Source organism: Tenrec ecaudatus, chromosome 4, assembly GCF_050624435.1.
Source record: "Tenrec ecaudatus isolate mTenEca1 chromosome 4, mTenEca1.hap1, whole genome shotgun sequence".
Classification (NCBI taxonomy): domain Eukaryota; kingdom Metazoa; phylum Chordata; class Mammalia; order Afrosoricida; family Tenrecidae; genus Tenrec; species Tenrec ecaudatus.
In genome coordinates this window covers 24,599,345-24,617,189 of record NC_134533.1, presented here as the reverse complement: position 1 = coordinate 24,617,189, position 17,845 = coordinate 24,599,345, and the positions used below count along the sequence as shown (strand labels likewise).

At 42.2% G+C, this 17,845-nt stretch overlaps 1 protein-coding gene across 18 annotated transcripts in view; it reads right to left on the bottom strand.

The window, feature by feature from the left end:
• PHF21A (PHD finger protein 21A) overlaps positions 1–17,614 on the bottom strand; it is a 204,878-nt gene extending 187,264 nt beyond the window's left edge. For 4 of the 18 annotated variants that reach the window (XM_075545816.1, XM_075545817.1, XM_075545814.1 and 1 more), the window contains exons 1-2: positions 17,189–17,613; positions 14,039–14,262 (exon numbers count right to left, since the gene is read on the bottom strand). The gene's annotated coding sequence lies outside the window, so the exon portion shown is untranslated. Of the gene's footprint in view, positions 1–809; positions 954–14,038; positions 14,263–15,639; positions 15,734–15,874; positions 15,991–16,770; positions 17,099–17,188 lie in introns of those variants that run through there. The other 14 variants (XM_075545819.1, XM_075545821.1, XM_075545822.1 and 11 more) reach the window with 8 other exon arrangements.
• Positions 17,615–17,845: the final 231 nt, after the last annotated feature.

Below are 17,845 nucleotides of genomic sequence, written 5' to 3'. Positions count from 1 at the left end.
TGGTGGCAATAATTATTAGAAGGCATTTATGTGCCTGGCTGGCTTCTATCTTTGGTGTTCCCAATTTTTTCCATTACTTACTACACTGTATGACCTGTTCTCAAGAGCTAAGTACACATCCTAGAAGAAAGCCTAACAGACGGGCCGGCTGATTCATATTTTGGAGTTTTGAGTACTGATGCCTAGTCTAGTACTGAGTTGACACAAAGTGACCTATTGTAACCTACATAAACATCTTGACGCTGGATTCATCAGTTATTGGCAAAGAAAAAAAAGATCAAGCTTATATCACTAAGTGTTTTAATACACTGAAATGTTTCTTAAACCTCTGTTAAAACTGGCATATAGTGGTATATTTTCTATTTCACTCATGGTATTCACAAATAAGAACTCATTAGAAAACTCTTCTCCTGCCCCCTATCTTTTCTCCCCATGACATTTCAGAAAAGAAAACTATCCTTTCCACTTACACTGTTCCATATTTACTCTTTCCCTGCTAACTTTTAGTGGGAATTTAGCAGTCATAACATAAGGGGTTCAAAAAGTTCATGGAAATATTCCATTATCCTTTAATTCTATTTCTTCCACGAACTTTTGAAACATCTCACCTAACAACAGTATTTATCAAGTATCACTAAAGTTGCCGCAGGTTGTCCTCACATCAACCCTAGGAGGGTGGTGTTCCCAACCTTATCAGAGTTGAAAAAACAAGTCCCCCCAAAAAAAGAAGCGAGTCCAGTAAGCAGCACAGTGTTTCATACACAGCATAGACAAAAGGGGATCAAGCAGTTCACTGAAAAATGACTCACGAAAACTTCTGCACGAACTGCTTGACGTGCCCTTGTAGGTCTTAAATCTCTGTCTCAGGAAGGACGCTTGGCTCAGGAGTCCGAAGTCACACAACTATTAGTGGCTACCGTGAAATTCCAACCTGGGGGTCACGCTCCAAAGCTCTGATAGTGTCCCACTGTACGGCATTCACTTCGACTCTCAAGAAAGGAAAAGAACCAATGGCAGGGAGTAATATTTAATAAGAGCTCTATTCAGTTAGCATTTCCTATGCATCATGAGGCGGTTAATTGCTTACATGTTAAGTTATCCCTTACAGCAACCACAGAGAGCAGGCTTTTCAGGAGCGTTTTTAGAGATGAGGAAACTGAGGCCCAGAGACAGTCGGGGTGAAGTGATTTGGTCATGGCCACAGAACTTACCCAGGGCAGAGGCAGGAGTTGAGCCCAGACAAGTTTCCCGCACTGGTAACCACTGTGCACTACCGCCGTACCAGAAACGCCCCTTTGCCGGAATCGCACGAAAACAAAACTGTGTTGGTTGCTTCAATACAGTCACTAAATGGTAAGCTTTTTAGACCAAGAGAGAGAACACTAGGAGTGCTTTCCTAAGCATGTGCACCAGACTTCCACAGGCACACAGGGCATGGCCCTGGGAACAAGATCACAACACTGCTCAGCAGCGGCCCACTGCAACTCTGGCTAAGAGCCCTCAGCCCACTGTCCCCACACTCAGATCTACCCTAACCAGGCGCTGCAAGAAACGGGCAATGCAGCGCTGACCTGGTGCAATCTTCTATCCAACGAGCATCACTCTGGAAACAAGCAACTGTGCACAGTGCCCTTCCATCACCCTTCTTTCTAAACATCATTCAAAAACGCCATAAAAGGGATGAATGAATCTAACCTACTTTAAAATTATAACAAACATCCAATGATAATGATAAATTTAAATGAGAAAATAAATGCAAAATTTTCGTAGTTTTGTAACTTCTCCAAATTCCACCTTCAAAAAGCACTTTGCCTCTTTCAAACTCCAATCTTTGCCTACCTTAATTATCATCTATGTGCCTTGAAGGGTTCTGAGAAAAGTCCATCCGTGCCTCAAATTCTGTGTATCTTGACGGGCATATTTAAAACAAGACTCCTAAAGCCCTTGCATTACAAGTTAGTAGGGCTTTTAAAACTCCAGTTTTTCTCTGCTCACTATAGCAATGCACTGAATTACACAAACCAAAAATTATGCATGGATTTAATAGTTGTATGTTAACATGTAAAATATACAAGACATAAATCAATATCCAGGGGGAGAGGACTGGCCCTGAAGGTTCTGGAAACCTGACACAATGAGAGCAGGCACCACTGCAGCTCCCTCCATTGACATCGTAAAGTTGCCACGTTTTCTGGGCTCTCTTTTGAATTAATGTGGCATCTGTTCCAAGTACAGGATGCTAGCATTTTACTAAAAGATATTTTCATTCTGCATTCGTATCTGGTTTGCTTTGTACTTGAACTTCTGTTTCATTCCACTGGTCATTCTTTCTTTATACCAAGGGGTCAATTTGATATTCCTAACCTATCTCCCCTGAGCACAACGAGGGTGGGGGGAAGGAGTCCTCATCTGAAAACCTGCGAACAACAGTAATTACAATACGCTTTGCATATAGATTAAATAAAGAAACTAGACCGCATCACGGTGTTTGTAGGCTTTTCAGTATCAGGTCCTGATAAGTTAAGATGCTTTCAGAAAAAGAACGCGGTTTTCAAGTGCTGGGGGGGGGGGGCAGAGTGGGGGGGGTATTTGTAAACAAATACTACTCCAGTGAAAAATTCAAGTTACAAAGTTTAGTCTCGGTGAAATGATGATTTCAAGAATTTGTACATATTCTACTCTATCAAGTGAGAATGGCTTCTTAAGACATCCTCAAAATGCTGCAGCAACAAGCCAAATACAACCACTTGTACTTAACATGCATGCTGCATACTCTACAATGTTACGTCATATCAGGCACAGAGAAGACGCTTACCAAGCTTTCCTGCGTTCTATAAACTGCCTGACAACAACAGAAAACAGGCGCTGCCATCTCGGAGGGGACGGGAGCAACCGGGGAAGCAGCCTTTTCCCCTTTGGTCAACCCTGGAGAAACAGGCCTTATTGTGTCTGTCTCTTAAGCCCAACTCGCTCAAGGCCTTTACCCTCAAGCTTCCCAGCCTCTCACAGGAAGAATGGCTGTTTTTTTAAAATTAAAAAGCTGCAAAAGCTCACTCTAACGGAAAGCCCCACAAGCTCCTACCAGTTACCCTCCAGGTGTCCTCATGGCTGCCACTCGGCAGGCACAATGGCCTACCTAGCCTCCAAGGAGGCGGGGACGCTCCCCCAGGGGAGGGCGGGCCCTGTTCTGGGAAGAAGATATCCTAACTTGAATTTTTCAATCATTTCCTTTTTAAAATTCCAATCTTCTTCTGTTTCATAACTTACTCGTTTAGAATATTACGCATAAATACATATATATATATATATATATATAGCAGCAGCTATCGTTTTAAAGAGTTACTACAGCCCTGGAGACCCTTACGGGCAGTTCTGCCCTCTTCTATAGCATCGGCAGCAACTTGATGGCACTGAGTTTCGTTTTTGGTTTACCATTTGAAAAAGTTAGGGGACTATGGGTCAAGATGAAGGCCAAAATTAAGAAAGTCAGGAAAATTCAGCTGTGCCATTAATTTACTAAAAATCTTGCCCCTGTCTCAGTTTTATCATCCATATTATTAACGGAAACTTTTTACCCTATAAAACTATTTCAAGGAATAAAAAGATACTCTCTAAGGTATGCTATGAGCCAATCAAAATGAAAAGCAGGTAAATGTTACCAATCTTAACTTGGCTTGTTAAAGCTTTCACAATATTTTAATTTAAATAAACTGCTACATTCTATCAGACCCAATTCCTGGGATTTTAAGGCCAAGCTCCAGCACTTCATTAAGAAGCATAAAGCACCTTAAATTCATAGTGCGTTCTAGGATTACAAAGGCTTTGGGGAAAAAAAAGTTTTATAATGGAAAAAGCTTTATTACTTATGTAATAACATTTTTAATTTAAAAATTATAAAGATGAATTATAACTAATAACCTTAGCAACAAGTTAAAGCTCTAAAAGCCAATCAGATGATAATATTTAAAGTTGACTTTAAGGCCCTAGGTATGTCTTTTTTTAATGCCAGAAAAACAAATAGCACTCAAATAATTTAACTGGTTTGCAAAAAAAAAAAACACACCAAAACACCCAAACAAACAAACAATGTTTTTTTCTGCTATAAAAAATACTTTTAAGAAGAAATTATTACTGCCTTGAAAAATACTGGCTTGTTGCACTTGGTGACAAGAGGAGTAAGCATGGGGCTGAAGTTAAATTCAGTCAACACCACAAAATAAAGATGTTGAGTCGCTGGATAAATTCTTATGCAGGCTATCTATGTATCTATCGAGCAAAACCAACTACAGTCTCTATTAATTAAAATATTCTAATAATTGTCTCGGTTTTCAGACTCCACTTTACTTTGCAACTGTTAAAAGGAGAGAGGCTACTATAAAAAACACATATATATGAAATTGAAATTGCTCCCTTTATAAGCAACTACCAGAAGGAACTAGTAGAATTTAATTCTGAAATTATGTCTCCTACAATATTTATGCAGGATAACGATTTATCATTTTAAGCATTCTTTAAAGTTTTGAAAATAACAATGTCTAAGGTATGAGGTGTGACTAAAAAGATCTTAAAATGATTTCTGGCTCATTAGTAATGATCAGCCTAAGGCTTTAGGGTTATAACTTTAATGTCTAACTCTCGCTCACCTCTCTTCCTCCAACCTCACTTTCACTTCTCACATGAACTCTATTTTCAAAAACAGGCACTTTTAAAAACAGCCACCTGAAAAAGTAAATTACAGGAGTATGAGGGGATAATTCCATTTTTTTCCTAAGATGTATAAATATGTAGTACATATTTAAATGCATAAGAAAAAATTAAAGTAGGATGGAAATGGGATGACTTTCATTTTCTAGTATGTATATATCTTCTCTATATTGCTGGAATTACTTTCAAAACTCAGATGCATTACGTTTGTAACATTCCTTAAAAGAAAACACACTTAACCTTCTACAACGCTATTAAGAAAAATAAATAAATAAAATGTTATTATATAAGGACTGGAACAATGAATATAAAATATTTGTAACCATTCAGAAAATGTATAAAATAGCCCACCATACTAAAAAGCGCAACCAACTTCCAACCTGTAAGAAAACGTTACTCGCCAACCCCTCCGTGCTAGGCACTCTTCAACGATGGGCAGACAATGAGCGAGAAAGGCGCCGTGCCAACTGCCTTCATTTCCCTTCCATCCCAACATTGACTACTTCTGAAATATTCCATCTAACACAACCAAAAGCAACATGACATTTTCTCCGACTCATAGTATATCATCATCATGGCCATTCCAGTAAATTTAAAACTGTCGTTGAAAACTTTTCGATTCATTCGCTAAGTTTCTATGGGAATGACACAGTTCAGTACAGCATCTGGAACACCTAAGATCAAGGGACCTGGAATCAGACCTGGAGCTTAACCTCAGGTTATCTGCTATGTATCTGATCCTGGAGAAGCCTCTATTTTCCCATCTGTAAAATGTAGGCAGGATACTAACAGCAAATACTCCAAATGTTGCTGAAGGCCTTAAAATAAAAAGAGATTCTACATGTATAAAAAAAGGCTTGGCCCTGAACATGATATGCACTGAAATCAATATTACACTAGTATCATTTTTAATAGTACTGATAACAACAGATGGTTCAAAGGTTCAGAAACTATTTCCACAATTTGTCAAACTTTAAAGTCTCTATACCATTTTCCTAAGTACACATACATGTATTTATGTAATCATTAATGTTTATATATTTTCAAATATGAAAGTCCATTATTAAAATTTCTCACTCTACAATAGATGAATGGATAAACAAAATGTGGTACGCTACACACAAGGGAATACTACTCAGCCGGTAAGAGAAATGAAGTCTTAATGCGTGCTACAGTGCAGATGGAGTTGGAAGACATCCTGCTGAGTGAAGCTAATCACAAAGAGACAAATATTGCGTGAACTCACCTACACAAAAAGAAAAGACAAATGTATGGAGAGCAAAGTGTATTAGTGGCTTACAGGAGGGGATCGCTGGTGATAGAAATATCAAACGGATTAAAGGTAGAGTTGTACACCAGTTACTTTAATTACTTTCCATAAGTTGTGTACTGATAAAAAGTTGAAGTGGCAAAAACTGTATGACAGATGATTTACAGCAGTGACAAAAACAAGTAACAGTAGCTGCTGAGTACAACCCAAAACCTCATGGGATTTGGTTCCTTGCTGTGGAGGTTTCGGGTCATGGTTTCATGGGACATCCCAGGTTAATTGGCCTAATAGCATGCTTAGTGCTTTCTGCTCTACCTCCTAGTTTTCCTAGTTTTGTCACACAGAACGTGCGTGTGGGCGGGGGGTGTTTAAAAGCTTGCAAGAAGCCATCTAAGACACAACTGGTCTATATTCACCCAGAACAACAGAGGAAGGATATTAAGGAAGAGAAGGACATGGAATTTGTAGCTAAATGCCTCCATAAAAACTGCCCCATTTGTCAAGAGACCCAAACTGGCTGGTGACCAGCCCCCTTACCAAACATGTTGAATAAAGATTCTACACAAGAATCTTGATCAAAAGGGACACGGAGAATAGAATCTCAAATATCCTTGGACTGCAGACTTCCTGGAACAATGACGGTTGGGTGTGCCCCAGAAACAACTGTCTTGACAGCATCTCCCAACGTAAACCAAAAATGATCCCCAAATAATAGTTTAGCTTAACTAATAAAAAATGTCTACCTTGGACATTATATGTTCTTTTAAGAACCATCTAGATGTGATCAAACGGACCACAGCAATTTGAGAGCTTAGATGGGAACCTTAGGGGGCAGTGAGATGATGTTAGCAGAGGGGAAACAACTCAGCAAAGGCGGGAGAGAATGGGGCACAGCTTGAAGGCCACCAGCATCCCTAAATGGTGCATGTACATTCTCAACGATGACAACAAAATAAACACTTTTTAGAAACAACCTTTTCTCTCCTTACCTTAACACAACTGAGGCAGAACTGACTCCATGGCGGGGAGTTTACCTCCTATACGCAGCACACTTATGGTATTTGAATTTTACACACAAATCTATCAAGAACAACTAAAGATATATCAAGAATTTCTCTGCTGCTCACTGGTGGTACATGCAGGGGAGGGAGGGCTGGAGAGATCGCCAATTTTTATTTTTTGTCCTCTTACAGATTGAAACATAATAATATTCATGTGAAACTATACAAGTGTTTTAAAATCTAGCCATTTATTAGAGAAATCTGATTTATGTACACTACTTGACAATCTAGAAAGTGCACGCCTGGCCACCTAGTCCCTGGAGCAGCACAGGGGCGTGGGCTCTCACCAATGCACCCATTTTAACCCTGGGAAAACCGAGGACCACCTAGCTGCTTTGCTCAAAGCACACAGCTAAGGGGCGAGAGAGGGACTGAAACCCGGTCTTCTGAAACTGTTCACCGTGCTCCACTCACACGGCCCAGGCCAGGTCGTTAAGAAGCTAGAGCACTCTGCTCCACCATGTAGGTGTATGTCCAGAACCACACACAGCTGCCCAGCTTTCTTCCCTGGATTTGTCCTCCAAGGCTCAGGAACTTCAGGAGTGTGTGTATCTATAAAATGCAGCGAAGGTGAACCTAAGTCTGATCAGTTCCTGCACTGGCCAATTCACACAAGAGGCCACTTGCTCCCTTACAATTAGTCCTTTGTGTATAACTTCTTTTTAACTGTTGAATTTATTTCATTTCACAGTCATCTAGAAAAGAGAATTTGATCTAAAAGAAAACAATTCATAATGTTGAAACATCAAACCAGATTCCGCACATTTCCAACACTTAGAAAGACAATACGCCCTGAGTCTAATGTACCGTGTGTACTCATGTATAAGCCAAGTTTTTCAGCACATTTTTAATGCAGTTTTTGTGGTAAAATTAGATGCCTTGGCTGACATTCGGGTTTGCTTGTACTCGAGTGTATACGGTACATTAAGAACCCTTAAAATCTTATTTATGAGGGGGAAAGGGTTATTCTTACAGTGGGGTTTACAGTTAAGCAAATGCTTAAGTAATTACTTTTAATGGTAGAGTTCCCTCACATAAAGCAAAGCAGTCCTCAGCAGAGTAGCTCAGGACCTCCACACAAGGCCACTAGCCAGGCAGGGAAAGAAGACCCCTGCCAGATTCTGCATATTCCCAAGGTGAGGCACGGCATCACAACTGAGGTCTACATTCTCAGTATGCCCTGGCCTCCTTTTCCCACCCAAAAAAGTTAACAGGGACCAGCAACACAAATAAAAATGCCCTATCAACTCATGAACTAGAATGTCCTTAAGACAAAATGGGGGACTTTTTCAAACCCCACCTGTAGAAGTACAGCCCACAGATTTTAGAGTAGCATTTTCTTTCTGAGCTGCTCGCTTTGCGAGACTCAATACATAAACTCTGTTAACTGCACTCACAAACTGGCCCATGCTTCTAACACAGTAGTTTTCGAAGGTTACATACACTAAGACACAAGGAGTATTTCTGCAGCTACTTATATTTTTAATAATCCATTAGTTGGGGATTGTTACCGATATAACTACATTAAACAACAACAACAAAATGTCATCATCCTTTGAACTTTTTAAAGTCCACCTAAGGCAGTGGAAAGGGTTGAATCCAAGTCAAAATTCTGTTACTGGATGGTTGTCTGTCCCTGAGCAACTTTTCACTTGGTCAGAAATTGAGGTACGAGTATGTTTAATACAGGGGGAAAAAATTATTAAAAATTGCAGTGTCATGACCGTAAGCCCCAAATCTCAATTTTGTTAGAACAGCCTGGGCTTCTAAACAAATTATAATGAAAAAAGAGAAGAAAAATGTACAGTACGCTATTTTTTTATTAATCATTTTATTGGGGGCTCGTACAATTCTTATCACAATCCATCCATCCATCCATTGTGTCCAGAACATATGTACATTTGTTGCGATCATCGTTCTCAAAACCTCTGCCTTCTGCTTGAGCCCAAGTACTCTATTTTTTAATAACCACCGCTGCTACCACAGCTGTTGCTAATGCCAGGTAAGTACTGAGACCTCATACCACAGGCACTGTGCTAAACACGTTCACGGACTCAGCACTGAATCCCCATACGACTCTCTGATCTTAGCTAATAAAGTAAAAGTACCAAACTCCTCAAAAGAACAAAACATTTAAATCTTACACAAATGAAAATATTACTACAGACACCTCATCTTTTCCTCCATTTTCCAGACTACATCTTTGAGTATTAAATTTCCACTAAACCAACAATTATTTTCAGGACTCTGGCTCCCAATTAGAGTATTGATATTCAAGATGCTAACAATTACTACAGAAGAATCACAGAGCTCTGAACACAAATGCTGCTAACAAAGCAAAGCCTTCCAATCAACTCAAGTTACTGAACTGTATGCATCCTTCCCCCATCCCACCCCTACTCAAAAGCAATGGAATACATTTCAAGCCCTATAGTAATGTTACAGTATAAGCAATAAGATGTTTCTGATAGCCGGCCACACTAGCAATCCACAATGCTGTAACTATGAAGAAATCTACATCAGCACAGGCATAAAAAATAACTTACTATTACTAAGACTTGATTTTACATATGTAGATACACACACATGTGCATGCATTATTTGTATATATGTAATACAATGTTGGATTATTTTATATGTACATCATGTAGAGAAGGATATAAAAATAAGCTATTTGCAGGTGAACTGAAACACTAGGCTGTTTCTAGAGACTCACTTTAGAATTTCAGCAGCAGAGTAAGCACAATACTCCCAATCAAAGTTTACTTAGCAGAAAGTTCTTGGTGGCTTGGGAAGCTGTGTATAAAATGGAGTAGACAAGAGGGAAGAGAGTTGCCTGTGCTGTGTAAATCAACTACATGTCCCAGCATGCAATGCTTTGATCTGAAGTTAAGGCAAAGCTGCAGTGCATCTTGGGACTTGTAGTACGCAAAGCACTTCACCCTATCACAGTAAGTTTTAAGGGAGTCTCAACTATCTAGCAGTTTTACTACCTCTGGTTATGAAGATATATGTAAACTCTAGCTTCATGTATTCTCTGCTCCAGAATACAATTCAGCACACATTGGGGAAAGTATCCATTATTATTTACATCAACATATTCACACTGGAAAAAACCTTATATAGAATAAGCATAAGAAAAAAAGTCTAAATTATTTGATATGATGGAAATAATTTTTGAAACTTTTTTTTAAGTTGGGCAGGATGTGATCCAAAGCTCTCTATCAAGAAAAAAAAATTAAATAGTTTTACTAGATCTCCCCTGAAAGGTCTTCTCAAGTTATATTTTATAATTTTTCTTTTAGGAAATTCTCTTTAAAAAAACATTTTCCATGACTCCAGTACTATCCAATGGACACATACTCTCAATCTTTCAGTACTGCATACATACAAGAACATCGCCAAAACAAAAACACTCAAGTTCCTCTTTTGCCAAATCTGTAGTATTTTATAATTGCCACTCCTCTCCCCTTTTTTCCTAAACACACACACACACACACACACACACACAATATTTGGGGTGCCTGGGATGAGGAGGGATACTAGACCTATTTTTCTCCTCCATTAACCTCTTTTGGTAGCACAAATGATTACAAGAATAAAAAGGCTATTAAACATATCCAAACCCTGGCTGGTCGTCTGTGCTATAATTCCCATGTATACAGTTCCTTTCTCTCTCTCTCTCTCTCTCTCTCTCTCTCTCTCTCTCTCTCTCTCTCTCTCTCTCTCTCTCTCTCTCACACACACACATACACACACACACACACACACACGTTTCTGCAAGATGAAGGGGGAAGCTGGGAAACAACTGCCTGCAATCTGCATCAGGAGGCCTAACCCAGGTGGTGGGTTATTTTCAGGCAACAGCACCTTTGAAAACAGGCTGTGGAAGACAGGCCAAGAAATTCCTAACGAGGAAAGATAAGCTGGCACGCACATTCCACCCGATCCAGCTAAAAATCACCTGCAGCACATGCCACTACATCTCCCCATAAAAGTGGCGCTACCTCCGGATCTGAAGCTTCATCAATACAACAGACTGTCCAGAGGCCAGAGATTGCAGTTGCCATGGTTACTATCACCCACTTTTATCAGGAAATTATTGTCATTATCCTCAAGTTTGGGGTACTTATTGAAAAAGGGACTGAAAAGGGAAAGCAGTTTGGTTTTCTGACTGTTAATTGAGTGAAAGACTCAACTACTCTTTGATTTGCAAGTGTGCTGTGCTTTGGAGATGCACATGGTTAACAATACTTGGATCTGCAGCAGGGGGAAAAAAATCAATTCCTTTCGGCTGCTCCTTCTCCTCAAGTACTGACAGTTTGTATTCTCAATGCAGCCAAAACAATAAAACAAAACCCATCTTTTTGGCTCCTGTGTTTAAGTTATTTTTTTCCCCCTAGGCCCACAAAGAGAGTCGAAATAAAGCCTAGATCATCAACCTGTTAGGCCTCATCCCTTCCTAGCTCCATTCCCCAATCACTGCCTTGTCTACTTAGGAAACTAAACAGAAAACCTTTCTGTGGTTCATTCTGAAATACAGGAAAGAATAATGTCCTTCAACCCAGATCTGCTCGCTGACCTTTTAAAAAAGTATTATTATTTAAAGAAAGGAGGCAGGCCTTGAAAAGTACTGCAGCCAGCAAGAGAAGTCCAGAGGCATTCAAACTACCAGGCCGTCTGGTGTTAGAAAGTTGCTGGTGTTATAAAGTTGCTTTAGAAAACCCCAAGCAAGCAAGCAGGCAAGAGTTAAGACTGGATTGATGGATAAGTAATGTGGAAGTTACTCTTAAAAGTCTATTTCAACAGCCTCACAAGACACAACTGCTCAAACCTGGAATGCCCGCACAAGAATGACATGAAAGTCTACCAGACAGGATGGCCACGCAGACACAACAGGGAGAAAGCATATAGTATTTTGGAAATAATTACCTGCAATAAATTTAATGTGGTGTTTATGTATTACTTCTTAAATAAGAAGTAAAAAAAAAAGTCAAAGCAGCAAAAAAGCATCTGGTATAGTTAATAATGATCAAAATAGACTGCCCTGCTCATAAAGAATACTGAAACCTACAAAGAAACACCACATGCAAAAGTTCCTGATAAGCCAACATCAATCAGTAATATATCACAACACAACTTAATATGAAGATTCAAATATGCTTCAAGAAATCATGTACGGATATTGATATAATAGAATTTTATCTAAGGCTAGCGATACAAACTTCCTTTGAATAGTTAACTAAATACAAAAACCTTAATTTAGAAGCATATTGATATAACCTTAGCTTTGGCTTATGTCCTCACAAGGAGCTTTAGTAGACATGTCTGGGATGAAAATTTATTACCTAGAGAGCTTCTGTCTTTATCTAAAGAGTTAAATGTTTTTCTCACCTTTCACACAGGCAAGTCTATATTTACTTTCTAATTGGGACTATTTCATAAAGAACAAATACTTCTAAATTGAAGGTACATGTCTTTTGATAAAGTCATAAACACAGAGACTCCCAATGACTCATGTATTTTTATTTCAATTCTGATTGAAAATTTATAAGGAAAGTCTATTTAGAAAGCCAAGGCTTTGGGTTTTAAAATTCTGAGTTAATTCTTTCACAGAAATATCTAACTGCACTCTAGATTTGAATAGTCATTTCCTCACGCAGTCTTCTAAAATAGGAAAACAAAAAACAACACACACATGCTCCTAATGCTAATGCACACACACATCTTTTCCCTTTGAAATAAGCTGGAAAGTTTTAGTCAGTATGACTTTTTTAGAAAGTTAGAGTGTCACAGAAAACAATAAAACCTTAACCATGACATCTGCTACTCTCTGTGTTAATAAAAGCCTAGAGAGAAGCCAAGAAACTGAAATCTCCCCTAAAAGCCCCTGCTAAAGCTGTCACATCAATGGAGAATGAAAAAAAATTAACAGAAGGTACACACTTCACAGGATTTCCAAAGGAAAAGTTATCTTTTTCTTTCCTTCTTTGAAAATCACATAAAACTGCATAGGCAGCATTTTTTTAAACAAAGGTTCAAAAACTCTAACAAAGAACTTTATGGTAAGTACAGTAACATTTAAAAAAAATATTTTTCCCTATAAACTGTTCAGGGGGTCACTTTCTCAATTGATATGGAGAAAGCTTTTTTTTTTTTAAGGGCAAAAATAGTCTATGAATTAGTTACCTATCTCAATCACTTAACATCTGTATGGCTCCTGACAATTTATAAAGAACTTTCATTCTCACAGAGACAAAAACCACAGAACTATTTCCAGAAAACAGACAAAACTCAAAACAGGCCCATAAAATGTTCTATACATTTTAAGCTTTTTAAAACTATACAAGCAACCGTAACAGCAAGGTACTTCTAGTGATAACTCGCCTACTACAGTTTCAATGAGCCAGGTCCTGCGAATGCTGTAAAACTGTTGAAGTAGGTTCAGTGTTAAGTAGTCATTGTTTACTAAGTTGGCCTATCAGCAGGGACCCATCCTCACCAAGACAATTTTACTTGTAGTTCAACAAATTTCAGTCTGTGGAGGCCACCTTACTATCACAGCCACAGGAATTTATAGAACTGAGAGGCTTAAGATGTACCTACTGGAATCATTAGGTCCCTAGATTTAGGGATCAGACATGCACAAAGGCTGAAGATTTTTACCACATTCTTCCTCCCTAAGAGCTCAAGCTCAGTACAGCTCACTTGGATTAATATTACAGGGGTTATCAAGCCGCTTAAAGGTCCCAAAGAATACCAAGTACTTTTTGCGTATACACACTGAACATAATTTTAAAAAAATAAGCAGTCCATCCCCCCACTCACACATCTAAGACTAGTTTCCTTCCAAAGACAACCACATCACACATCTTTAAGCAAGCCACAAGAACAAAACTACTTTGAAGATACTTTGGAAATAGGTTAAAAAAAAAAGTAGTCGAGAGATGTCAGTTTCAAATCGCAAATGTAATTCATTAGTGAAGTTTTTAAATGGACTTACTCAAAGTCTTTCTGGAACTTTAAGGTGATAATCCGGTGGCTTAGTTGAAGCTACGTAGAGTTGTCATAAGCCTGAGCAAGGCCCTCAAAAGTGTGAAGGGCTTTCTCCTGGTGCAGCACCTCCTGCTGGATAGCTTTAGAGCTCTTCATGTAAGCAGAAGAGGAGGATTTCTGAGGTGGCTCCTTCCTGATGACTGCACAGGGCCAAGGATGGGCCCTTCAAAGCTAAAAGAAAGAGGGCTCTGTCCATCACTTGTCCCTCTTAAAAATAAAACTCAGCACAGACCGGAGACGTTTGCATTCTATGACTACTCCCGTTTCATAATGACTGGAGTCCAAAATGCAACATGCTCACATGAAGTACGCCCATTTCCCCCTAAAAACTAAGTAAGAAGCCTTCACAAGCACTCAAGGGGAAAAAAAAAAAAAGAAAACCATCTAGGAGGCCTGCTGAGCAAGGGCAGTCAAGTTGTAAATACTATTCTGTAGACAAACGCATACGTCTGATGTATGCTTTTAACACGCTGGTCCGCCATTGGGCTTGAGGTTTCTCTGCACTATTACTACACCCTTCTCTTAAGGAGAGCGGTACATCTGCAGGCGTTTGAAGTTCAGGCTTGGTGAACATGAACATGGACGAACGTAACTGCACCCCAAAACGCCCCCTTTGCCACCAAAAGGTCTGTCTTGGGATTTCAAAATGCATTCTTCAGATATTTTAAATGGTCCTGAGAAGTTTGGTTTTAAACCCACAAAGTAGATTCCATATACCAATGAAGGCAGAAGAAAGGAGATGCTGGGACTTCACCAAATTTAAAATTAACAAGAGTGGGTCCCTCAACCCACATCCCAAAAAATGCAGTCTGTGTCACACAAAACGGGATCAAGCCAAGTGAGAAACTTTTATTTTTAATGGAAGCTAGTCTTCAAAAACTCAAAAGAAGTGAACTACTTATTTCCCTTGTCCAAACATGAGTAAACACGAGATGTAAACAAAACAAGAGAAAGGCTGAAAAGTACCCAGAGATGTGTTGGGTCCCAGCCCGTTTACCAAGCCCTCAATAAAACCACAGATGCTGCAGGGCATGCCGGCTCCCCACCCTATAGAACCCCTATAAAAGTGTGTCTCTGAGAAAGCTTCCTTTCCCACAGTGCCAGCTGCATTCAGATGGGGAAAAAAAAAAACAACAAAATAACTTTCATCAGAAAATATTAATCTGATTCTAATATTCTGCTATCAATTATTAATAATTGATAAATGCGCTTCCCTCGAACTTGCCCCAGCTCCAGCATCGACATTCCCGACACCTATGGAGAACAATCCCCAGCTATGGGGCAAATCTTTGAAATCCAAAACACAGCCTTACAAAGTTCACTGTCAAGGCCAGTGCTGAGGCCCACACCCGCCCGACCTTAACTCACGCTTGAAATTCTAGAAAGCCTTTACTTCCAAGAGACATCGTTAAAACACACACACACACACCCCACAATGTGGACGTGCCGAAAGAGATCCTCTACTTCAAGACCTAAACAAAGAATATTTCAACATCTGACCGGAATATGATGACACTCCATTCACCAATGAAAACAAAACCTGCCTACCATTAGCAGTCCTACCCTCCTCGCCACAACTCAACTACTTAGAAGATCACTCTGGGCACATCTGCACCCCTCCACTGGCGTGTGGCCTTCTCCCGGGGTGCAAGCCACAGACAAAGTTGAAAGGAGACAGTCTCCCCCCCCCACCCCACGCCCCACCCCCCAGCCACCCCCCATCCTCCTGGCCCAATCTGGGTTTTAACCCCTCCCCTCCCGGGGCCACCTTGCCGCTACCCACCATCTCGAACGTGGCCAGCGGAGGAAATTAAAAAATTTTAAAAAAAAAGGAAAGGAAAAAGCCAGCGATCCTAACCGCACCGCTCAGCAGAATAAAGAGACCGGATAGAGGATGACGAGAAGTGCTGGGAACTGCGTGCACGACGGGGCTGGACCAAACGGAGAGTCCCACTCCGCGCGCCCCTCCCCCCGGCGGGGGCGCGGGCGGGGGAGGGGCGGCCGCGGCCCCTCTCCCCGCGGCCCGCCGGCCCCGGACCGCTCGGGGTCCCGGGGGCGCCCCGCGGCCGCCGCCGCCGCCGGCGGGGGCGAGCGCGGGAGGGCCGGCCCCGGGGTGAGGGGTGCAGGCCGACTCTCTGGAATAACAAGTTGCAGAAGAAGAAGAATAAGCGGAATTTCTCCAACGCGGCTCCGGCTCCCCCAAGACAAATGCACCAACACACACTCGCACACTCACACTCACACACACGCGCGCACACACACTCGGGGCCCGGCAGCGTCAGCAGCCGCAGCTTTTTTTTTTTTTAAATTTTTTTTTTTAACCAGCTCTCAGTCGCCAAACAAGATGGTTTTCCCAAAAAAAAAAAAAAACACAAAAAAATCATCATCATCCTAATTAAATAGAAAACCGTAATAAAAACTTCCCCCCCCACCACCGACAGCATCCCGAGGGGTGGGGGAGTGCTGAGGAGAGAGTCCAGGCGAGCCTCCCCAGGCCCTGGGCGAGCCGGTGGGGGGGGGGCGGAGGAGGCCCCCACCCCCCGCCGGCGGCCCCCCTTCCCCGGCCCCCCACCGGGAAAATGTGACGCCCCCTCCCCGCCACCCCCAACGTGCCGCCTCTGTCACCCGCTCGGGCCCTGCACTCTGCGCCCAGGCTCCCGAGGCTGCTCATAAACTTACTTCCAATTTATCCTGGGAGGGGTGGAGGGCAGAGGAGAGGAAGGGGGGGAGACAGGTTTTTCCATTGTCTTTTTTTGGGGGGGGGTAGGAATAGGAAGGGCACGCAGGGGGGCGCTCCGAAGGGGAAGTTATTGCTCGAATCTCAAGTTGACGGAGGGGTCCTGGCGAGAACACCCCCTTTTCCCTCCTCCCTCCCACACACCCCTCCCCTCCCCCTCCCCCCCCAACAAACTCCAAAGCAAGCAGCCCCAGTTCCTCCCAGAGACAAACACCAGAGACAAGACAGAGCGAGGGAGAGGGGGGAAGGGGGGAGGGAGGGGACGTAGAGCTACTCAAGAAAAAAAGAGAGAGAGAGAGAGAGAGAGAGAGAGAGAGGAGCGTGAGGAGAAGAGAGAATGGAAAAGCTGGGATACTGCACCCTCCTGCTGCTGGCTGGCTGTCCCCCCTGGCAGCTGGAGGCAGGAACTCTGAGCAGGAGAAGCAGGAGGAGGAGGAGGAGGGAACTCTTCTTCATGGGGAGGGAGGGAAGAAGCTGGAGCTGCTGCTGCTGCTGCTCTGGGCCTCTCGCACTTTTTAGATATTAGTGTGTTAAGATGGTAGGTTGTTCCCTGCTCCCTCCTCCTCCTCCTCCTCCTCCTCCTTTCCTCTCTCTCTCTCTCACTCTCTCTCTCTCTCTCTTCTCTCTCTCTGGACTGTTTCTTTCCTCCTCTTCCCCAGGCAAGGGGGGGTGGGGAGGAGGGGGGTGGGGGGGTGAGGAACTGGATCCTCCTCCTCCTTCAGGAGAGACACACACAGGCCCCGGGCCGGAATCGGGAGGGGGGGCGGGAATCAGAGCAGCAGGAGCGAAACTGTGGGAGACAAACAAGCCCAACTCTTCATCCTCCTCCTCCTCCTCCTCCTCCTCCTCTCAGCAGCAGCGGCGAGCACCACCAGCCCATTCACCACCCGGCCCCGGGCCGCAGCACCTCCGCCGCCTCAGCCCGGGGATCCCTCCGCCCAGGCCCAGACACACTCGCTCGCGCGGGAGCCCGCCGCGCGGCCTCGCCGGCCCGCCGCCGCCGCCGCCGTGCGCGCC